Here is a 21,810-nt window from a genome sequence, read left to right as displayed (position 1 = left end):
TATATACCTCTATATATGGTATTTAATATTCTTCAGTCGCCAAGTTATAGAAGAATAAAATGGAATCAAACATCATCATCAATGGTACAGTACAAATCTGTATACGAACTTATTCCATCTATATTTCATCAGTTTGTGATATGAATTCAAACTAGGGAAAGTTATTAAGTCATGTCTATTTTACAGATTACATCATGGCACGATCATTTAAGTTAATAAGATCTTATCACCCATCTTCCTAAAAAGGAAATATAGATAACATACTACCAAATTAGCACTACTATTTTTAAGAATTGAAACACAGGGGGAGTCTCCATCTAAAAAGCAATGAACAGTGTATTTTCATCTAAGATGGACATGGAGCTCAGCATCAAGATTGTGCCCCAATGGGGACTCAGACCCCAATAATAAAATCATCTTGGATTCCATTTGTCTGAGCTCGAGTGTTCTATTGCCACCTCTGGAGTTGTTTTTAATGTGTTTGATGCCATAGAAAGCTAAAGTGCCACATTCTCCTTTGTGTACTTCCCAAAAATGTTTAGCCAGAGGATAGGTTTTGTCCTGATTTTTTATGGCTCTAAAATGCTGTAAGAACCTAACTTTTAATTTATGAATGGTACTTCCAATGTATTTTTTCTGGCATCCACATTCAATGACATAAATCACAAATTCAGTGTCACATGTAATCCGATCTTTGATCTCGCATTGTCGACCATCAAAAGTTTGGTATTTATATGTGTTTTTAGCATACTTGCAGGCCTTGCAATGGCCACATTTCCAAAATCCCAAACTTTTTTGGCTCAACCAAGATGTATTGGTTTTTACTGAAAAATAACTTCTGGTTAGATAGTCTCCCAAAGAACGTGCTTTACGAAATGTTATGGACGGATGGGTTTCTATGTGATCATTAATAATGGGATCGTTCTGTAAAACATGCCAATTTTTTGGGAGTATAGTTCTGAGTGACTCATGTTGTTGATTGTACTGGAGAAATATTCTAGGTGCTGAATGTTGGAAATCATTACTAGTTACTGTGTTATTAAAAAGTAACTCATCTCTGCTTTTATTCCGTACTCTGTGTAAAGCATCATTTAAGATTTTTGGAGGATAGCCTCTACTTAAAAACCTGTTCACCATAGCCTTAGATTCCAACTCATATTGGTTTTCATCAGAGCATATTCTGCGGGCCCGCAGTAGCTGGCTATATGGTATGCTCCATTTCAGTGAGTGGGGATGTCCACTATTGGCATGTAATATAGAATTACAAGCCGTGGGCTTTCGATATATGGATGTCTTTAAATGATTGTTTTCTACTTGTAGTAGGACATCCAAAAAAGAGATGGTATCTCTATTGTAGATGGCATCTAGATAAATGTTGAATTGATTATTATTTAATACATTTATGTATTCCAACAGCAGTTGTTCTGTGCCATCCCAGATAATGAACAGATCGTCGATATATTGCACCCACAATATCACTCTATCCATATAGATGTTATTGCTTTCTGACCATGCCACCTCCTTCTCCCACCAGCCCATATATAGATTGGCATAGGTGGGAGCAAAGGATGCTCCCATAGCTGTCCCTTGTTTTTGTAAGAAACTTTCATTATCAAAGAGGAACAGGTTATGTGTCAGGCAGAATTGTAGCATCGATAGGAGCATATTGGTATGTTCCAAAAATTCAATGGATCGTGTTTGTAAAAAATACCTACATGCCTGTAATCCATATTGATGTTTAATGGATGTATATAGTGATGCTACATCCATGGTGACCAATAAATAGTCTTTATGCCATGGGATGTCATGTATCTTGGCCAGAAAATCATTGGTGTCACGCAAGTATGAAGGTAATTCTGTGACAAAGGTGCATAAAAACAGGTCCAAATATCGGTCCAAATATCGTGAGGTATTCTCAAGTAGTGATTGATTCATACTAACTATTGGTCTACCTGGAGGATGGGTTTTGTTCTTATGAATTTTAGGTAGGAAGTAAATACAAGGAATTTTAGGATGGTCAATTTTCAAATACATAAACTCATCATAAACTCATTGCTTTGTATACCATTCATTTAGCATATCATGATATGTCCCTTGGTATTGAGATAGGGGGCTGATCTTCAACTTCTCATAATGCTCTCTATTCATCAATTGCCGATATGCTTCCTTAGTGTAATCAGTTGTGTCCATGACAACAATGTTGCCACCCTTATCTGAGGGCTTGATGATGATAGAAGAGTTCGACCTCAGTGTGTTTAGATCATGCCAATCTTGTTGCGTAAAATTAGATCTCGTCTTTCTCGATATCTTTAAAGAGCTCTTATTGCAAAATTTGTCAATATCGTTGATCACTAGCTCATGAAATATATCTATCATGTTACCACTGGGTAGTGGAGGATTAAATCTACTCAACAATTTTAGATTACTTTTTTCATAGAGGTTAGTTGTAAATCCCATCTGATTAAGCATATCAGTGCTCTTGTTTATATCATCATGTATAGAACATCTAGCTTCATCGCTGTCATGATCCAACTCATTGATGGCTATCAATTCTGAGCTATCAGAAATGTTGAATCCAGAGAGTCCAGCCCTCTGGTTGATGTTGTCTGTCATTCGATTTATATCTTTATTTGAAAAGTGTTTGATGAGACGTAGTTTACGAACAAATTTGTACAGTTCAATACGGGTATTAACATAATCCCATTGTGTATTGGGGCAGAAGCTTAATCCTAAATCAAGCATGTGAAGCTGATTGTCTGTCAAGGTGCTGTGGGAAATATTCACCACCGTACTCAAGTCATTCAATTTATTGACTGATCCAGGATTAGGTTCTAATTTGATAGTTGGTTGCTTCTTCTTCTTGCCCCTCCTCGTCTTCCGCTAAACATATATTATATATATATATGTATATTTTCAAGGTATGTCGACGTGGAGTTAGGAATAATAAATAGATACCTCATCTGTTCACTTACGTGTCATAATTTTGTCTTTGATATTTTGGTTATGTTATAAAGGTAGCTCGATATTATCTATTACAATGCAAGATTTGTGCCCTATGAACCTGCAGTAATAAAAACATATCAAATAAAGTAAGTTTACTGAATCCTCCGAAATAAATAGTCTGGTTTACAAAAGCATTTGTACAACTGAGAAATTAATAGGTGCACAAAAAACTATTTGTGGGTAAAATTCTATTCTTGATGCACGAGAGTAGTGAACACCCAAACATTCACATATTTATGGGTATTGACCAAACATTTTCAGGTAGTTTTCCACAATGTAAATGCTTTCAAATGCTCTCCTCCCAAGTTCAGAAGTAAACTTTTTTTTAGTGTGGACAGGACATGAGACAATGCAATCTCAAAACTGATGCAGGTTTAGAGGAAACGGTTAACGTATTACCATATGCTAATGTCAAAAGAGATGATGTTAACATGCAACTTTTCAATATGCAGAAAGTGCATTGTATATGAGAATTTCTGGGAATCTCTGGTTGTCACAGATTTCCATGAGTACGGCAAGAATTGTTTGTGAATTCCAATACATACAACCTGGCTTCAAACCTACGAGAGGATCAACAAAATCAAATTACGTAGATGTTTTTTAGGTTCTTTACAGAGAGATTAAGCTGTTTGTTTCAGGAGGTCTCAAGAATAAGTATTAAGAAGTAAATAGAGAGAGTAAGCTTGGGGTCAGCCCTCTTCATCCATTGGCTTTCATGTTTTTCATGGTTTTGTCATTGCTTAGAAGTGCAGGCCACCAAGGCCATGGAATTTTAGGAATGATTACTTCAGGTAGTCCTTTTATATAGCATATGAAACATGATGTAAAACAGGAAGGATGGAGTCCTGGGTGTTTCCCAACTTTTAGGAGGAGGGGAGCTACTTCATATGGAACACTTAACAACACCACTGACAATCTAAAACTGCTCACTCAAGTATCTGTTTTTCTAGCAGAGTTTATAAGCATAGGACTAGCATAGTGGTAGCCATGCTAGGCTAGAAACATGAAAAAGCCTTTATCCATTTCTTTAAATCTTTAAGCATAGGATGAGCTAGTGCCATCTACACCGAGCTGACAAAATGACAAAATGTTTTACTATTCCAGGCACAGTACTACAGATGTGCATTGTTAAAATACCATCCAAGTTAACTTGGAATGAATAAAAACAACCCTTGACCCATGTGTTGCTCTTACTAGAGAGTTCATCAGAGAGGTATACCTTTGTCTAGCCACAAGTGAGCACAGAGTGCTCCCTTGTGTCTCAAAGCAATCCCCTTTTAAGCTTAGAGTGCTGCATAAATTATGCAAAGCAGGGAATCCTCTGTAGTTCCCAGGTTTTAAGTGGTGAGCAGCTCCTTCATATGGAGCACTCTGCAATACCACCAACACTCTAAAACTGCTCACCTCAAATGTCTGTTTTCTTATCAGAGTTTTTAAGCATAGGAATAGGATTAGCACAGTGCCATCCACTCTGAGGTAAAAAAGTGACAAAGCTGTTTGTCATTTATGCATCAAAGTCTTTGAGCATAGAGTTAGCTAGTGTCATCCATGCGAGCTGGAAAATGACAACATTCTTTCACCATTTCAGGCACGGTATTACAGCACTGGAGTGGCAGAATGCCATCCATGCCAACACGAAACAAATAAAAGAAATCCCTGACATGTGTTTTACTTTTATTAGAGCTTGCTAGAGAAGTTCACCTTTGCCCAGACTCAAAGGAGCACTCAGTATAAATCCCTTGCAGACTTAGATTAGCACATAAATCATGCAAAACAGGAAGCTGGTAACCCTTGGTAGTTCCCAAGTTCTAGGCGGAAAGCAGCTCATCATATGGACACTTTACAACATCACCAACACTCTAAAACTGCTCACCTCAAATGTCGTTTTTTTTGCAGAGTTTTTAAGCATAGGGTTAGCACAGTGCCATCCACACAGGTGGAAAGCAGCTCCTTCGTATGCAGCATTTTACCACACCACCAACTCTGTAAAATGGCTCACCCCAAATGCTGTTTTTCCTAGCAGACATTTTAAGCATAGGGTTAGCACAGTGGATGCACGCAAAAAAAGGGGCAAAGTGGAAAAGTGAAAAAGCATTTTGCCATTTATGCAGCAAAGCCTTTAAGCATAAGATTAATCAGTGCCAAGCTGAAAAATGACAAGAGTACTTCACCATTTCACACATGGTATAACAACTTTGGATTGGTAGAATACTACCCAGACCACCCTGACATGTGTTTTGCTCTTATTAATTTTTGCCAAAGAAGTACACCTTTGTCCAAACATTAGGGAGCACCCAGTACAAGTTAAAGAAAACCCTTTCAGGCTTAGAAAGAAAAGTGTGCAGGCAACCCTGGGTGATGTGGAGTGCATGGCAGAAAATGGGAGACAACAAGGTCTGCCCACACTAATCCTATTGTGAACTTTACAACCTTAGAGGCTTTATTCATACAGAGGGTACCTCAAGTTGTGTATCCCACCTCCCATATACCCAAGCCCTCACATGCGCATGAAACATATACTTAGAGAGAATGTGGGGGTGAAGTTACGACCCACTTTACAGATCTACCACGGATAACCAGTAAGGATTCCCCATGGAGAATTACAGTAATAATACTGAACCTTGCTACTAAGTCAGCTGTCACCAACTTATAATACTGTCATGGAGATGCTAAAAGGAGTAGCACTTTGGGTGGTCCCCAAATAGATCCTTAAATAAGTATCTCTGTTCATAAGCATTATGCCACAGTTACACAGAGTACTAGTTAGGGGACTCCTGGCACAGGTAAGTTGCAACAGAAGACATACCAGTGAGGGAGCATAGCTTATATAATCTATATTAACATGAAATGTTTATGAACTAATGTATAATGATGCCATATAGAAACTGTATTAGTGTATTTTTCTAAAACGTGCACTTGAAATGTGACCACGGGGAGTGGCCGTCAATGCATACAGGGACTAATGAAAATGACTAATGTTGATAAAATATGATATTAAAGAATGGTTTTATACTAATTAATAATGATTATGTTATTAAAGTATACTAAATAAATCTTGTAGGCCTTAATTAGCATGAGTCGAGGCCTAGCTGCCTGGCTCTCATATTAAATGTGTTTTCTAACGTGCAGTGTGCTGACTTGCAAAAGGACATGAACTCTTGTTTTTTCCTTCAAGCTAGAAGCTGAATGTAACTATAGTAGATCCGTTCTCATGAAATTGATATTGCTTGTGGAAATGTAATAGCTAAAATGCAACAGTGTAGATTAGTATAATGTACAAGGTCACCCAAACCGGTACAGACAATGGAGCTACTGACCATAGATGTGCAAAGAAATTACAGAAAGATGAAATCATACCGGAAGTGCTACCTCTGAAGACGTCAATCATATGGACCAATAAACTGTCTGAGAACTAATGTGGGGTAAAAGATTAATGACATAGGCCCTCATTCTGACCCTGGCGGTTTGTAACCGCCAGGGCAGAGGGCAGAGGAAGCACCGCCAACAGGCTGGCGGTGCTTCCGGGGCAATTCTGACCGCGGCGGTAAAGCTGCGGTCAGAAAAGGGGAACCGGCGGTTTCCCGACGGTTTTCCCCTGCCCCAGGGAATCCTCCATGGTGGCGCTGCATGCAGCGCCGCCATGGGGATTCCGACCCCCTTCCCGCCAGCCTGTTCCTGGCGGTTTCAACCGCCAGGAAGAGGCTGGCGGGAACGGGTGTCGTGGGGCCCCTGGTAATGGCACGGGCACTGCAGGGGCCCCCTAACAGGGCCCCATTAAGATTTTCAGTGTCTGCAAAGCAGACACTGAAAATCGCGACGGGTGCCACTGCACCCGTCGCACCCCAGCAAATCCGCCAGCTCCATTCGGAGCCGGCTTCATCTTTGCTGGGGCTTTCCCGCTGGCCCGGCGGGCGATCTGCTTGAGATCGCCCGCCGGCCCAGCGGGAAAGTTGTGATCACCGCCGCAGTCATTTGACCGCGGTGCGGTGTTTGGGCGGCGCCCGCCACCCGCCGGGGTCGGAATGACCCCAATAGTCTGTTTTTTAATTGGCTAAAGATAGTAAAGTGCAACATTTGCCAAATCAAGTCTTAGGGGAATGTACCATGAAAAGGGGATAAAAAACCCTGTCACCAGGAAGTGAATTAGAGAATTAGGGAGCAGGAGACCAGGAGAGATTGGTTAGGGAAATGCTATTGATTTTATCCAGAAACTCTGTCACTCTGTTTGGTGAATTATTTTGGTTTTAATTAAACCATACTCTTCCTTAGATTGCCCATTTTACACTTTGCCTCCTTATGAGGGAAGTGCCCCTTTTTGCCCCAGAGCTGAGTTTTGACTGATGGCGAATTAACTGATGTCCTGAAGACGAAGACTGTACCTGAATGCTGACCCAAACCTTGGAGGGTAACTATGACAATGAAATTGTGATTTGTCTGTTTGCTTTTCCTTTCTAGGTACACACTGCTCACTTTTGACAGAGACCATAGCTAGATGTTTTCCAAGTTGGTGTTCTAAATTGTTTTGCTTGAAGCCCAACATGCCAATGCAAATCAGTGGTTAGGACAGAGGTTCACTAAACTGACGCAAATAGACAAATGACTGAATCTATGCCTTGTTGAACTGACGCGTTAATGACACTCTGCTAAAGTTGATCTATGTTTACGCCGTGTTATGTTCTGATGTTTGTGATTCTTGTCTTAATGAAATCTTATCAGAGTTGCCATATTGTGACTATGCTATTGTGTTTCTTGGTTTTGAGATTAACACACCTGCTCTTAGAATTGTAATCAATAGGGAATAAACCTCATAAATTCTACTAAACTGGTGTGGTTATTCATGACTGAAAGGTCATGGTAGTGTCTTGAGTTGATTAATGTCTTTAACTAAAGTGAAATGCATTGTTTTAATAAATATTGATGACATTATTGATGTATTGAGTGACATATTGATTAGCTATCTCGTCCTAAGGTGCCTTTCAACTGGGTCAAAAGATTAATTGGCCTAAAACGAGTCCAATGTGTAATAAATTATCATAGAGGGACGCGTTAACACCAGTTCGATCAGAACAGGTAAAATTAGGGCCGGGTTGTTATCTAGACACAGAGTTTTGATCCTACAGTGTTGTCAATACAACTTAACATCCTGGACAATGACTGGTCCAGCATACTCCCAGATATGAAAGACTTGCTACCAGTCTCCCAAAATATGCTGCTCTTCATAAAGTATTTTACTTTCTTTCTAATTCAAATGGATATTTTCAACTATCAGGATAAATAAATAGATTTTGATAGTCATCATTGACTAGTGTCATTGTAAGTATATCTGTAATGTACAATTTTATATTATTTAAGATCCATAGTAGTTACCATCAACAGCAGCATCTGTCACATCTACCCCATGCACAGGATAGCAATATGTGTGAATTCTAGTGGTTGTATTCTAAACTTGTCTCCCACTGCGTAACTTTAGTTCCTATTGCTGAAAAATATATTCAAACATTTAATAGTTTTTAATTCTTCTAAACAATAATTAATAAAAATTCCTCTTTTTTAGAAAATTCATCCAAAATATGAGTGAATAATGTACAAGTAGTAGCGTGTGTACCCTGAGTTCATTCAAAAAATATTAACATTTTGAAGTTATGTAAATCAATGCTTAAATTCATCAATTCAGTAATACTGATCTTTTTTGATTTAGCATTCAAAATTGCAGTTTTTTTGCTTCTAAGATCTACAAATAACATATTTTACTATTACCAATTTTATTGGTACTCAAAATATATACTTCAGAAAGATGAAAAGATGAGGTGCAGCTCATACACAGATATCAACATTAAGCACGAAGGACCTGATTACAAGGTGCACTGATGGTCGGTCCACTGCAACTGTGGTGGTCCGATCACCATATTACAACCCTGGTGAGCGGACCCACCAAGGGACTGCTGTCCTTGCCAGGAACATGGTTCCCGACAGGCTGTTGGTGGTCTGAGTTGTACTCAGCCAGGAAAACACTAAACTCAGCGCCACCTGGCTGATTACAATTTAGCATTCCGCCAGCCTTTCCATGGCAGGGACCCTACCATGGAAAGGCTGGCAAAAAGCCAGTGCTGGGGCCACAGGAGGCATGGCATGGCGCACTGTCTGCTTTGCATTCGATGGTGCTGGTGTGCTACAATATTGGGTCTCGGCTCCCTTAAAGGAGCCAAGACCAATATCATAGCACTGTTACTGCCGGTCAGCCTGGAGGGAGTGCGTAATACAACGTTCCCGCCTTTCAGCCCGGCAGGAACATCGTAATCAGGCCCTTAATTCACTAAGGCATCTTACTGGCTAGAATGACAAAATGGAGGCTGAAGATCTCAATCTTCTCGTGTCCCTTCATTTTCAACATGTGTAGGCTCCATTTTAGTGCTTTCAGGAGATATGGGCCTGATTTATAGTTTGGCAGCAGTGGTACCCCATCGCAATAGTGATAGAGTGCCCTCTCCCCCAAACTGAAGGTCAACCTACATCAGTTAGAGTCGGGCAAACATTCATTATGTCAATGGCGGAGACTATTCTGTCGTCGCTGCCAACATCACTTTCTGAAAAGTCTGACAGAGTAAGGGCCATCTGTTGCACCTGGCCCTTTTTGCAGGGTCATCCCCAATCTTTTTGCCTCCTTCCTCCTAATTTTTCTGACCAATGTTTGTTGGCTTTAGGACTCAGGGCACTTTACCACTCTCTGTGTAAATTGTGTTGTTGATTGGTTTATTCCTGATTGGCATATTTGATTCAATAGTAAGTCCTTATTAAAGTGCACTAGAGGTGTCTAGGGCCTATAAATCAAATGCTACTAGTGGGCCTGCAGCACTGGTTGGCCACCCACATTAGTGCCCTGTAAACATGGCTCAGACTGTCCACTGCAGTGTCTGTGCAGTTTTAAACTGCCAATGCGACCTGGCAAGTGTACCCACTTGCCAGGCCCAAACCTTCCCTTTTGGTACATGTAAGGCACCCTTAAGGTAGACCCTAGGTAGCCCCATGGGCAGGGTGCAGTGTATTTAAAAAGTAGGACATGTACAGGTGTGTTTTAGATGTCCAAATAGTGAAATACTGCCAAATTCGTGTTTCACTGTTGCAAGGCCTATCTCCCTCATTGGTTAACACGGGGATTGCCTTTAAATAACTTTAAAGTGCAGATTCCCTTTCAGGGTGGATAAAGATGTGAAGTTTGGGGTCTCTGAACTCACAATTTAAAAATACATCTTCTAGTGAAGTTGGCTTTTAGGTTATGTGTTTGAAAATGCCACTTTGAGAAAGTAGGTATTTTCTGGATTAAACCTTTCTGTGATTCTGCCTGTTTGTGGATTCCCTCTGGACAGTGACACAAGGGGTGCTGGGGTATAGCCTGCATATCTTGATGAGCCATCTGGGCAAGAGTGGAAGGAGGAGTGGCCACTTACACTTGAAATGGCTGTGCCTGCCCTCACACAATGCACTCTCCAACCCCCTGGAGTGTGTCTGAGGCCTGGCATGGACATGGAAGGATCTTGCAAACACGTGGGACTTTGCTTTGAAGTTTACCAACTTCAAAGGCAGAAAGGGGTATAAGTCGTAGACCCAAAATCCCAGACTTTTAGAATCTTTTTGGAATCAAGAGGAACCTCTGCCCAGGAGAAGAGCTGAAGAGCTGGAGGAGGAGTACTGTCCCTTTGCTGGCCTACAGTTGCTGCTTCTGCCTGCAAAGGGTGAACTTTGCTGTGTGTCCTGCTTGAGAAAGTTCTCCAAGGGCCTGGAGTGGAGCTTGCCTCCTGTTGGAAGTCTCAGGGATATAAAAGATTTTAGTTTCCTCTTCCACCAGCACTGCTTTGTGCTGTTCAAGGAGAAAAAACAACTCAATGCCGTTGATGGCTCTGCTGGCCTGCATGGTGACCTGCTGACGATGCATGGAGCCGCACTGCCCCGCTTCGCACCATGACCCTGGTCTCACCGACACCGTCATCAGGCGCTGCTCGCACCGCGACCTGTGGGCCCCGCACTCCAGCATCACCCTGCTCACAGTGCAGCCTGGGCATCCCAGACAACATCGCTCCTGCTGACACTGGAACCCCTACCTACACCGTGGCCTGCGGACACCACTAGTGAGGTACACGAAGCACCGTCCGTCACCAACGCCAGCATCATCTACTCCAGTGTCATCACCAGGCATCCCTGCTGCACTATGGCCTGTGGACACCGCTCGTGAGGGTTATGAAGCGATGTCCCGTTCTACACTGCCGGCTTGGGCCTACCGACGACAACGCCGCTGCCTGCACCGTGACCTGGTGGCACCGCACATCGCACCACCCCGCTTCACACCGCAGCCCTGGTCTCACCGACACTGCTGGATGCCGTCACCAAGCCAGTGCCTGCACCGTGACCTGTGGGCACCACACGTCGCATCGTCCCACTTCACACCACAGCCCCGACGCCATCCACGCCTGCACTCCTGACTTCATCAGCCTGGAATTTGATCTGCAGCGCATGTGACTTCAAAGGCCCGATGACCCCCGCACTGACTCCAGAACCAACACTGCGACGCCAGCGACGCCAGCGACGCCGCTCTCTGGAGCTCACTGCAAGCATCACGACACCCTGCAATTCCAAAGGTACTGTTTGCGGGTCTCCCCGTCACCAAAGCTAGCCTGCGACACCATGGCCGGCTTGAACTGTTGGGTTTGTTGATCACAACATCGTGATAGCCCAGGGTAGCGCTATCAACTTCAAGGAACTGTATTTTTTAGTAAATTTTGCAAAATTCATATCTTTCACACTGTATGTTGGATTTTTATCGGTTTGGTCTTGTTTTACACAGATAAATATTGGCTATTTTTCCAAAACTGGTGTGGTGTCCTTTTGCGGTGCTTTCACTTATTACTGTGTGTTATGTGCAAATGCTTTACACATTGCTTCTGAGATAAGCCTGACTGCTCGTGCCAAGCTACCAAGGGGGTGAGCAGGGGTTATCTTAGGGTGTATCCCCCTTATCCAGACTAGGACAGGGTGCAAACCGACTGCCAACTAGAGACCCCATTTCTAACACTGTCAAAGCTGGCAGTAAGGGGCAATTAAAACTGTAAAGTATCCCCTTCTCCATTGGGAAAACTCCAGTGGTGAGGGGAACATTGCTATTTTTTATTTACCAAATCAAAATCCCGCTTTGTTTTTTTGTTATGGAAAATAAAACATTGTAGGTTTGCTTTTGGCTCTGTCATGTTGACTGAGCTATCCGTCAAATATAAAGCATTAAAATGAAACATTGAGACAGTGATTCCTGCCAATGCTAGGGATGTCCCTGGACTGACAGACATCCCAAAATACCCTGCCAGAGTAAAACTCTGACAGCCACAATCCAAATCAGGGCCTATGTCTGTTTTTCTCTGTCAGTTCTCAGTAACTATTTTGGTGGGGTTGCTCTGTTTTTTTTTCTTTAACCTTCATTCAAAATATAGGCTTGGAAAATCTGTGATATCGGTATTTTGGCAGCAAAATGATTACAGTTTTAGGTCTGGCCTTTAATTCAGCTTTAGGTCTTTTGTTATACATTGATGTCGGGGCTTTTTGTCAGCTTTCTGCCACCTATTAGCCTGTTAGACCGTCAATCACAATAAGCTTCCCCGAAAAGGGCATGTAGCCGGCACATTGGGTTGGATGACTTCAGCTATTGGCTACCCTCTGTGTGAGTGATGGGATTTTGCTTGTGCAAAATGTAATCATCAACAGAAAAATAGCACATTTCAGTGCCAGGGTGCAGGAAGCTGGGTTCTGGTTGCAGTAACCCCCTCCACTTTTTGCCTGTTTTTTGATGCAACTTTGTCTGAAGTGCACTGGGTTCCTGGTAACCAGGTTCCCAGTGCTAGTGTTCCTTCCCCAAAACAAGACACCTAGGACCATATTTATACATTTTGACGCAAAACTGCGCTAACGCAGTTTTGCGCCAAAAAAATTAGCGCCGGCTAACGCCATTCTGAAGCGCCATGCGGGCGCCGTATTTATTGAATGGCGTTAGCCGACCGGCGCTGCCAGGTGTGCGTGAAAAAAAACAACGTACACCAGGCAGCGCCGGCGTAGGGAAAAATGGCGTTTGGGCGTCCCAAAATGGGGCAAGTCAGGCTGAGGCAAAAAAATCGTCTTAACCCGATTTGCGCCATTTTTTTTGGGCGCCCAGACGCCATTAACATGACTCCTGTCTTAGCAAAGACAGGAGTCATGCCCCCTTGCCCAGTGGCCATGCCCAAGTGACTTATGTCCCCTGGGCATGGTCATTGGGCATAGTGGCATGTAGGGGGGCACAAATCAGGCCCCCCTATGCCACAATTTTTTTTTTTTTTTAAATACTTACCACAACTTACCTTTTCTTCCCTGGGATGGGTCCCTCCATCCTTGGGTGTCCTCCTGGGGTGGGCAAGGGTGGCAGGGGGTGTCCCTGGGGGCAGGGGAGGGCACCTCTGGGCTCATCCTGAGCCCACAGGTCCCTTAACGTCTGCCCTGACCCAGGCATTAAAAAGAGGCGCAAATGTGGGGGTTTTTGCCCCGCCCACTCCCGGGCGTGATTTTTGCCCGGGAGTATAAATACCACGCACATGCCTGGGAGTCATTTTTTAAGACGGGAACGCCTACCTTGCATCTCATTAACGCAAGGAAGGTGTTCACGCCAAAAAATGACGCTAACTCCATGAACTTTGGCGCTAGACGCGTCTAACGCCAAAGTATAAATATGGAGTTAGTTTTGCGTCAAATTTGCGTCGAAAAAAACGACGCAAATTCGGCGCAAACGGAGTATAAATATGCCCCCTAGCCACTTGATCCCCAAGTGTCCAGAACCATTAGCACCCCTGCAAGCCCCTAGTAAATAGTACTCCTGGTGCCTAGGGCATGAGTACTGAAGATGGGCCCTAAGAGCTGCAGCACCACCTGTGCACCTCAAATGTACCCAACACCATCCTCATGGACTGGCATTGCAAGCTGTGTGACAAGGTGCACCCTAAATTTGAAAACAAGACATGGCAGACACACAGTGCCATGTCCCCTAAACACAGCATGTAATATTTGTAAGTCACCCCTACAGCAAGCCTTACAGCCCTAAGGCAGGGTGCAATACATTACATGTGTAGGAATATCTGCAAGAACAGCTATGCCCCTGCTTTGTCTATGTCGACTCTTAGACATAGTAAGTGAACAGTGTAGCCATTTTAAATATGTGCCAGACACTGGTCAGTATGAGTTCCCCAGCTACATCATGGCTGTACTGAAAATAGGGCTATTTGGTATCAAACATTCCGTATTAATAAACCCTCACTGATTCCTTAGAGGTGCCCCCTCAAAACCTACTGACTGCCACCAACAAATGAGGATCTGACCCCCAAGAGAGAGAGCCTTTGCTCTCTGGAGGTCAGAAACGAAGCCTGCTTGGGCAGGGATATTACACACCCTTCCCCACAGGATGACCTTCATTACAAGGCAGGAGCTTCAAGGATGCCCACCACTGTTGGTATGCAGAACTGGCGTTCCTCACAAGAAGATGGAGTACCCCCTGCCCGAAGGCCCATCTGGCACTTGGACAGGCAGGAAAATTAGCTAGGCAGGAGGTGTGTTACATTTCCAGACTGGACACACCCCTAGGGGGCCCAGACTGAAGTAGACACAGTCAAGGAAATCCCACCATCTTGAGTGTGGTAGAATTTCGGACCTCTGGACACGGTGTTGCCCACTTCCCATAGGAAGTGCTCATCAAGAGGGTGTAGTGACCCCAAGGGTAAGTAGTCCATTTGCTACTACCCTTCACTGCTTTTGACGACCCCTAAATTGAGTATTAAGGGAACCCCCTGTTACCAGATCCTCAGATCTTTGCTGGACACAAAAGAAGGAGTGGACAAGAAGCCTGCTGAACTCGAGAACCAAGGAGCTCCACTGACTTGGAGCCAAGCCTGCCTGCTGCACCCGACCCTCAAGGAGCAACTGACCTGGCCTGCCACTGCAGCCTCCAACGAAACAGGGAGAACTGTCAGTGATTCACAAATCACCTACAAGAACTCCCTTGTAGCAGATAAGCTGCTTCTCTGCATCTGCAGGCACCCAAAGAAAGAACTGTGAGGAGCAGGACTACCAAAAAAACGGACGCAGGCAGCACCACTACACCTGAGCCACCTAGGCCAAGCTTTAGTCAATCAGTCAATCAAACAAATTTCTTAAGCACACTACTCACCCGGTAGGGTCTCAAGGTACTGGGGTGGGGGGTTACTGCTCGAAAAGCCATGTTTTGAGGTGCTTTCTGAAGGTTAGGAGGTCCTGGGTCTTGTACTAGGTTGGTCGGGAGGGAGTTCCAGGTTTTGGCAGCAAGGTGGGAAAAGGATCTGCCTCTGGAGGTGGTGGGTAGGATGAGGGGGACTGTAGCGAGGGCGAGGTCGGCGTTAAGGTAGGCCAGTCCAGTGTCATGGAGGGCCTTGTGAGCATGGACAAGGATTTTGAAAATGATCCTTTTGTTGGTGGGCAGACAGTGTAGGGATCTGAGGTAGGCGGAGATGTGTTTGTGGCGAGGCAGGTTGAGGATGAGACGTGCGGCTGCGTTCTGGATTTGCTGGAGTTTTCTCTGAAGCTTGGCTGTGGTCCCTGCGTAGAGGGCGTTGCCGTAGTCCAGTCTGCTGCTTATGAGGGCGTGGGTGACCGTTCTTTTTGTTTCTAAAGGAATCCATTTAAAAGTCTTGCGTAGCATGCGAAGGGTGTTGAAGCAGGAGGATGATATGGCGTTGATTTGCTGAGTCATGGAGAGAGATGAGTCCAGTATGATGCTGAGATTGCGTGCATGGGTGGTGGGTGTTGGGGGTGGTCCAAGGGTGGTGGGCCACCAAGAGTCATTCCATGCTGTCTTGTTGGGACCAAAGATGATGATCTCTTTTTTTCTGAGTTCAATTTGAGGCAGCTTGCTGTCATCCAGTTAGCGATGGTGAGGAGTCTGGTGTGTAGGTTATTTTTGGAGGTAGATGGGTTCTTTGTGAGGGAGATGTGAGCTGGGTGTCGTCAGCGTATGAAATGATGGTGAGGCCGTGAGGCCGGATGATGTTGGCAAGAGGAGCCATGTAGATATTAAAAAGGGTGGGGCCGAGGGAGGATCCTTGGGGGACCCCACAGATGGTCTTGGTGGCTGTAGACCAGAAAGGAGGGAGGCGAACTCTTTGGGTTCTTTCGGAGAGGAAGGAGGTGAGCCAGTCCAGGGATTTGTGGCAATTTCCGGCGTCGAAGAGGCGTGTGCGGAGGGTTTGGTGGCATACGCTGTCGAAAACTGCAGAGAGGTCTAGGAGTGTGAGGGCGACAGTTTCGCCCTTGTCCAATCTGGTCCTACTGTCATCTGTACAGGCGATGAGGGCGGTCTCGGTGCTGTGGTTTTTGCGGAATCCAGACTGGGAGACGTTGAGTATGTTGTTGTCTTCTAGGAAGCGAGATAGTTGTATGTTTACTATCTTCTGTATGACCTTTGCGGGGAAGGGGAGTAGAGAGATGGATCGGTAGTTTGTGAGGTCTTCAGGGTCTGCTTTGGGTTTTTTGAGAAGAGCGTTGACTTTGGCGTGTTTCCAAATATCTGGGAAGGTTGCAGTCTCGAAGAAACTGTTGATGACGGCCAGGAGCTGGGGAGTGATGATTTAGCTGGCCTTGTTGAAGATGTGGTGGGGGCAAGGGTCTGTTGGGGAGCCTGAGTGGATGGAGCTCATGGTTTTGCCGATTTCTTCATCGTTGGTGGGGGTCCAGGTGTTCAGTAGGTTGGTGCAGCAGGGTGCTGTGGTGTTGGTTTTGTCGGTGGTGGAGATGGTGGGTGATGACGATGTGAAGCTGTCGTACAGTATATGTCTGCGATCTTGCGGTGGAAGTAGTTGGAGAGGGAGTTGCAGAGGTCTTGGGAGTGTGGAGGGTCGATGGTGCAGGATTTGGGTTTGGTGAGTTCTTTGATGATGGCAAAAAGTTCCTTGCTGTTGTATGTGTTGTCGTCTATGCGTTCTTTGTAGAAGGATCGTTTGGTGGTCCGGATGAGTTGGTGATGTTTGCGCATGGCTGATTTGAGGGCGGAGAAGTTGCTCACTGAGGGTTCTTGGCACCAGGCTTTCTCAATTTTTCAGCATTCTCGTTTGGAAGACTGAAGTTCTGTGGTGAACCAGGGGGCGGTCTTGATGGTGCGAGTGTTGTTGGTTATTTTGATTGGGGCAAGGGAATCTGCGCATGTTTCTAGCCATCGTGTGAGGTTGAGGGCAGCGGCGTTGATGTAGTTGGTACTGGGAGGTGGAGCTTGTGCGAGGTTGGAGATTAGTTGTTCTTTGGAGATCTTGTTCCACTTGCAGTAGGGGGTAGGATGTTTTTGGTGGAGGGTGGTAGGTTTCGGGAAGGAGAAATGGACGCAGTGGTGGTCAGTCCATTGGAGTTCGGTGGTGTGAGTGAAGGCGAGTGGGTGGGTGAGGTGACCAGTTGCTTGAGGCTGAGATTTGCGAGGTTGTCCAGCAGGGCAGTGGAGTTGCAGTCATGGGTGCTTTCCAGGTGAAAGTTAGGGTCATCAAGGAGTGGGAGCTGATAGTGCCGTTGATGGCGTCACGGAATGGGGGGCGGGGTCCTGGTGGTCTGTAGATGAGGGTTCTTCTTAGGGTGGTGTTGGCGTTGATGTGTACCTGAAAGTGTAGGTGCTCTGCAGTGTCTAGGGTGTTGTTGGTGGAAATCTTGATGGAGTTGATGAGTGCAAGAGAAGTGGCATGAGTGGCATGTGAAAGGTCCGTGTGTGTGTCTGGGGTTCGCCTGGGTGCAGGCGGTGTGCCGGCCTGGGTGGAGAGCAAGGAACTCTGTGGAGGAGTAGTGGTGTTTGGGGGGGGCCTGAGGAGCGTGGACCAGGGGGACGGGGGATGGGCGTGGTCCAGGCGCAGACGTGCGCAGACAGGCTTGCCTCTGGCGCGCCTCCAGTGCGCCAGCGGCGCGGCCGCCATTAAGAAGGGGAGGTGGGAGGGAGGAGCAGTTGGGAGGAGGGAGGGAGTGGCCAATGGGGGTGTAAGGGGGACGGGACGCAGGGGATGCAGCGGCTGGGTCAGAACAACCGGCAAGAGCCGGAAAAGAAAAACAGGCACTATTAGAGCGAATAATACAAAGCAGAACAGAAAATGGGCACAGTTAAAGTTAAAAACAGTGTGTAAAACGAAAAACCAATTACATTTAGTGGGTCAACTATGTCAGCATGGTCCCTAGGTGCTCCGGAGATGAAACCTCTCTTGAGTTCGCCCACTGTGGACTTCACAACAGTGTCTGCAGCCTGTTTCTGTAGACCCCCCCTGCAACCACGAGCGATCCGAGGACAAAGACCCGATACCTCAGGACACCTCTGCACCCATCCACCCTGAATCAAGCAGGGTGGCCCCACATCTCCCAGACTTGTGAGACCTGAGCCCTCTTGTTGAGTTGGTCAGACTGGACCCCCAGTCCATGCATGTAGACTTTTTCTGCGATCCACCCCTGAAACTGTAAGGAACTTCAGCACCGGACCTGACACCAGAAGACACCACTGCATCCGCGTCCCACAGCCCAAGGTGAAATGGACTGATGGTGTCTTCATGTGCCCAAGGACTTCAAGGTAGAGCCCTCTGTAGGTTCCCCTGGACTGATCTTCCAGTCCATCCCTGCAACAACTTTGCAACTGGACTGATCCCCATAGACTTATACAGGGCATCCGATGCTGAACTGCACCCCTGCACCCGGCCACCCCAGTGCCACCCAAGGTGACCGGCTATGGGGCCTTGGACCTTGCCCGTACTTACCCTAAGTCAAGGAGATTGGTTCCCTAAGTCACTCTACTATACCTGTTTGCAGTGCTTGTTCTTCCTCCATTGATTAACATTACCACATCTAAAAATGCAGTGTCAACTTCTAAAAACGCAAAAAAAATCCTACCTCGAAAAGTACTCACTTGATTCTGGTGATCTTGCTATCAAATTTTATATAAAAGTATGGGTTATTTTTATAAACTAGTGTCAGATTTCCTTATTGAGTGTGTGTCTCACTTACTGTATGAGTGTGTGAAGTAAATGCTTAGCACCCCCCTCAGAGATCCCTAACTGCTCGACCACACTACCCAAAAATAGAGCACTGGGGATGTCATTTGTGCCTCGGTGATACCTCTGGAGATTGCTTGAACTCTTTGCACAGTGTAACACATTTTGGTCCTCTATAAAGAGCCAGCTGCCTACTCAGAGTTCAAGGAATAATGTTTCCTTTTAATTAATGTTTCTTTTGCTGGGCCAGCTAGTTTCCTGCACCCTTTTACAGAGCAAATTGCTTAATTTAATGTGCACAACAATTCATGTAGGCTTCATTATTATTTTACCAATGCAAGATGGGCATCAGTCACCTTGTAAAAGTAAATCAATGTTAAAGTATGTCAAAAAACATTCTAAGATAGCATGCGCAAGTACATGCACACTCAGAAGCGGGCGTCACCCTCGGAGGCAGACCTGAACTTTCATCCACCTGATCTGGATGGGTGAAATTAGAAATCAGTTTTCACTGCCCATCACTGCCAGGAAAACCCGGGCTATAATGGGCAGTGGAAACTGCTAAATGCTCCCCTCACCATAGGAGAGGACTCCTATTGTGAAGGGAGCCTCTTTTTTTATTTACAGAAAGAAAATCCCGCTTTGAGATTTTCTTTTGAAAATAACAAAAAAAAATCAGTTTGGTTTAAGGCTCTGTCTTGTTAATGGAGCCCTGCTTCTAAATGAAAAAGGCATTGACTGTCTTCCCCTGAACAAGAAGTAGCCTGTATTCATCAGCACTTTGCACAAGAAGTCCACCAGAAAACGAGCTGTGTGGTGGGAAGAGTGGGACAGATGCTAAGTGGCTGGTGGTAGCCCTGTGGCGAGGTCCTCATCGTCCTTTCTTGAGCGCGAAATCCTGTCATTGTGCTTGTATACATGACATTATTGAATGTACTACGATAGAGAGCCCTACAGTGCACTATACTATTGAATTTTATATCCCTAACTAGGCAGCCAAGCCTATTTACATCAGGCTCTTGGGCGTTCTTTCTGAGTGCAGGGTTGAGATTTGGCCTACTTGTGTTTCAGACATGGTGTGGTGAACTAGTTAGCAGCGCATAAACATGAATTGTACGCACGTGTTGTTTATGTAGTACAAAACTAGCCAAAAGGCAGCGGAGTGTTTGCAGAGTCTGCGAACTGACGCCGAAGGAGGCTTGTATCTGGCGAGGGAACCTCAGACACAACCGCTCACGTCAGCATTGTAGACAATCCGGGATGTTAGACTTGTTCCGAGAGGGACCAGGCGGTGGATTGGACTCGTCATTGCGTGATATTTCGGAAGATGCTAAGGATCACTTTAAGCCACCCCCACATGTACTGTCAGCGGTTCCAAGAGGGCACTGTTCATATTGCAGGGAACCATCTGTTTGATATCTTCCTCCGCCAGGCGTCACATCTATCAGCTAGGACTGCACAACGTCTCTTCTACTATTGGTTTTCCTGCGTAACTACTCTGTATCTGACTCCGTCTGAAAGTACATACTGCGCCAGTATGAAAGCTTTCACATTTCTCGTCTACAAGTCACCGGTCTCCTTCGACTGCTCGTGTTCCCTCGTTGGCCTCCCCGCCTCCCAAGCATCCCTGAAATTCGGAACTTTAATGGCATGAAAACGTAGACATTTCTTGCTAATGATACCTCCCGGATAACTAACAAACGAAAAACAAATCGGTACATTTTTATTTTATTGTTTTTGTTTTCAGTAGAAATAATTATTCCCTGAAAATAATTAACGTTACCTGGGCTTATTTAGGCACATACTTACACAATAATTTGCTCCACTGGCATGTACAGTGCTGTCATCAATCATGTAATTTTAGATGTTATTGATTAGAATTATTGATAATGCTGTCACTGAACATGTCATGAGTGATGTAATATGTAAGGGTACAAGCAGTGCATGGCAAGGGTGTGAGTTACACTTTTAGGACAGTTGTAGGTTACTTGATAACTGCAACTGGCGAATTTCAGTCGCTGTGTTAGTTTAAAAACGTATGTTTTAACTGATATTTTCACCTAATTACGACATCCCATCAACCTTTATGTTTTTTCAGTGAATTTCTAAGGACTTTTTAATGTAACTTCATGTTACAGTTCCGAACTGTAACGTCACTTTAACCTTTGTTTTTTTAGTGAAATTCTATTTTTCTTAACATAAAGTAAGATGTCCATTTCTGGGCTCTACATGTAATTGGGCTCACCCCCCATCCGCAGGCACCCAATCCTCCATAGGCTCTGGGCTATGTCATGTAACAATATAAAGGGTGTTATTTTATGTAAAGCAACCTACATAAATTTACACATTCCAATGTTTAATAATAGCGAGGGCCACAAAATAGTTCAGAAAGCATTTTTTAAATACAAACATTAACATAGCTTTGATCCTTTTTTTAAATGTTTTTCAGATCACAAAGCACAGCCATTGACCAACCACAAGGTCCCTGTACTCCAGGTGAAGAACATCCAGCTCCACCTCAGAGTGCTTTGAAAATGTTTTTAAGCTCTCCTGAGGTCATGGATTTGATGACACAGGAGAATTCCTTTGTTTTTTTAGAAAATGTTCTTAGGGGGCTGCTGCGCTCCCTGCAGCCCCAACAACACTTAAAGAAAAGTTTGCCTCTGTCTCTTCTAAGGGCACCACAAGCATCAAATCATATTTACAGAAAATCCCTTTCAGGGCATTATGGGGTGCTTTCCAGCTGAAGCAGTGAATGTGAAATGAGTGGCTA

Source organism: Pleurodeles waltl, chromosome 7, assembly GCF_031143425.1.
Source record: "Pleurodeles waltl isolate 20211129_DDA chromosome 7, aPleWal1.hap1.20221129, whole genome shotgun sequence".
In the NCBI taxonomy this organism is placed as follows: Eukaryota; Metazoa; Chordata; class Amphibia; order Caudata; family Salamandridae; genus Pleurodeles; species Pleurodeles waltl.
Note: the sequence above shows the minus strand (reverse complement) of the source record.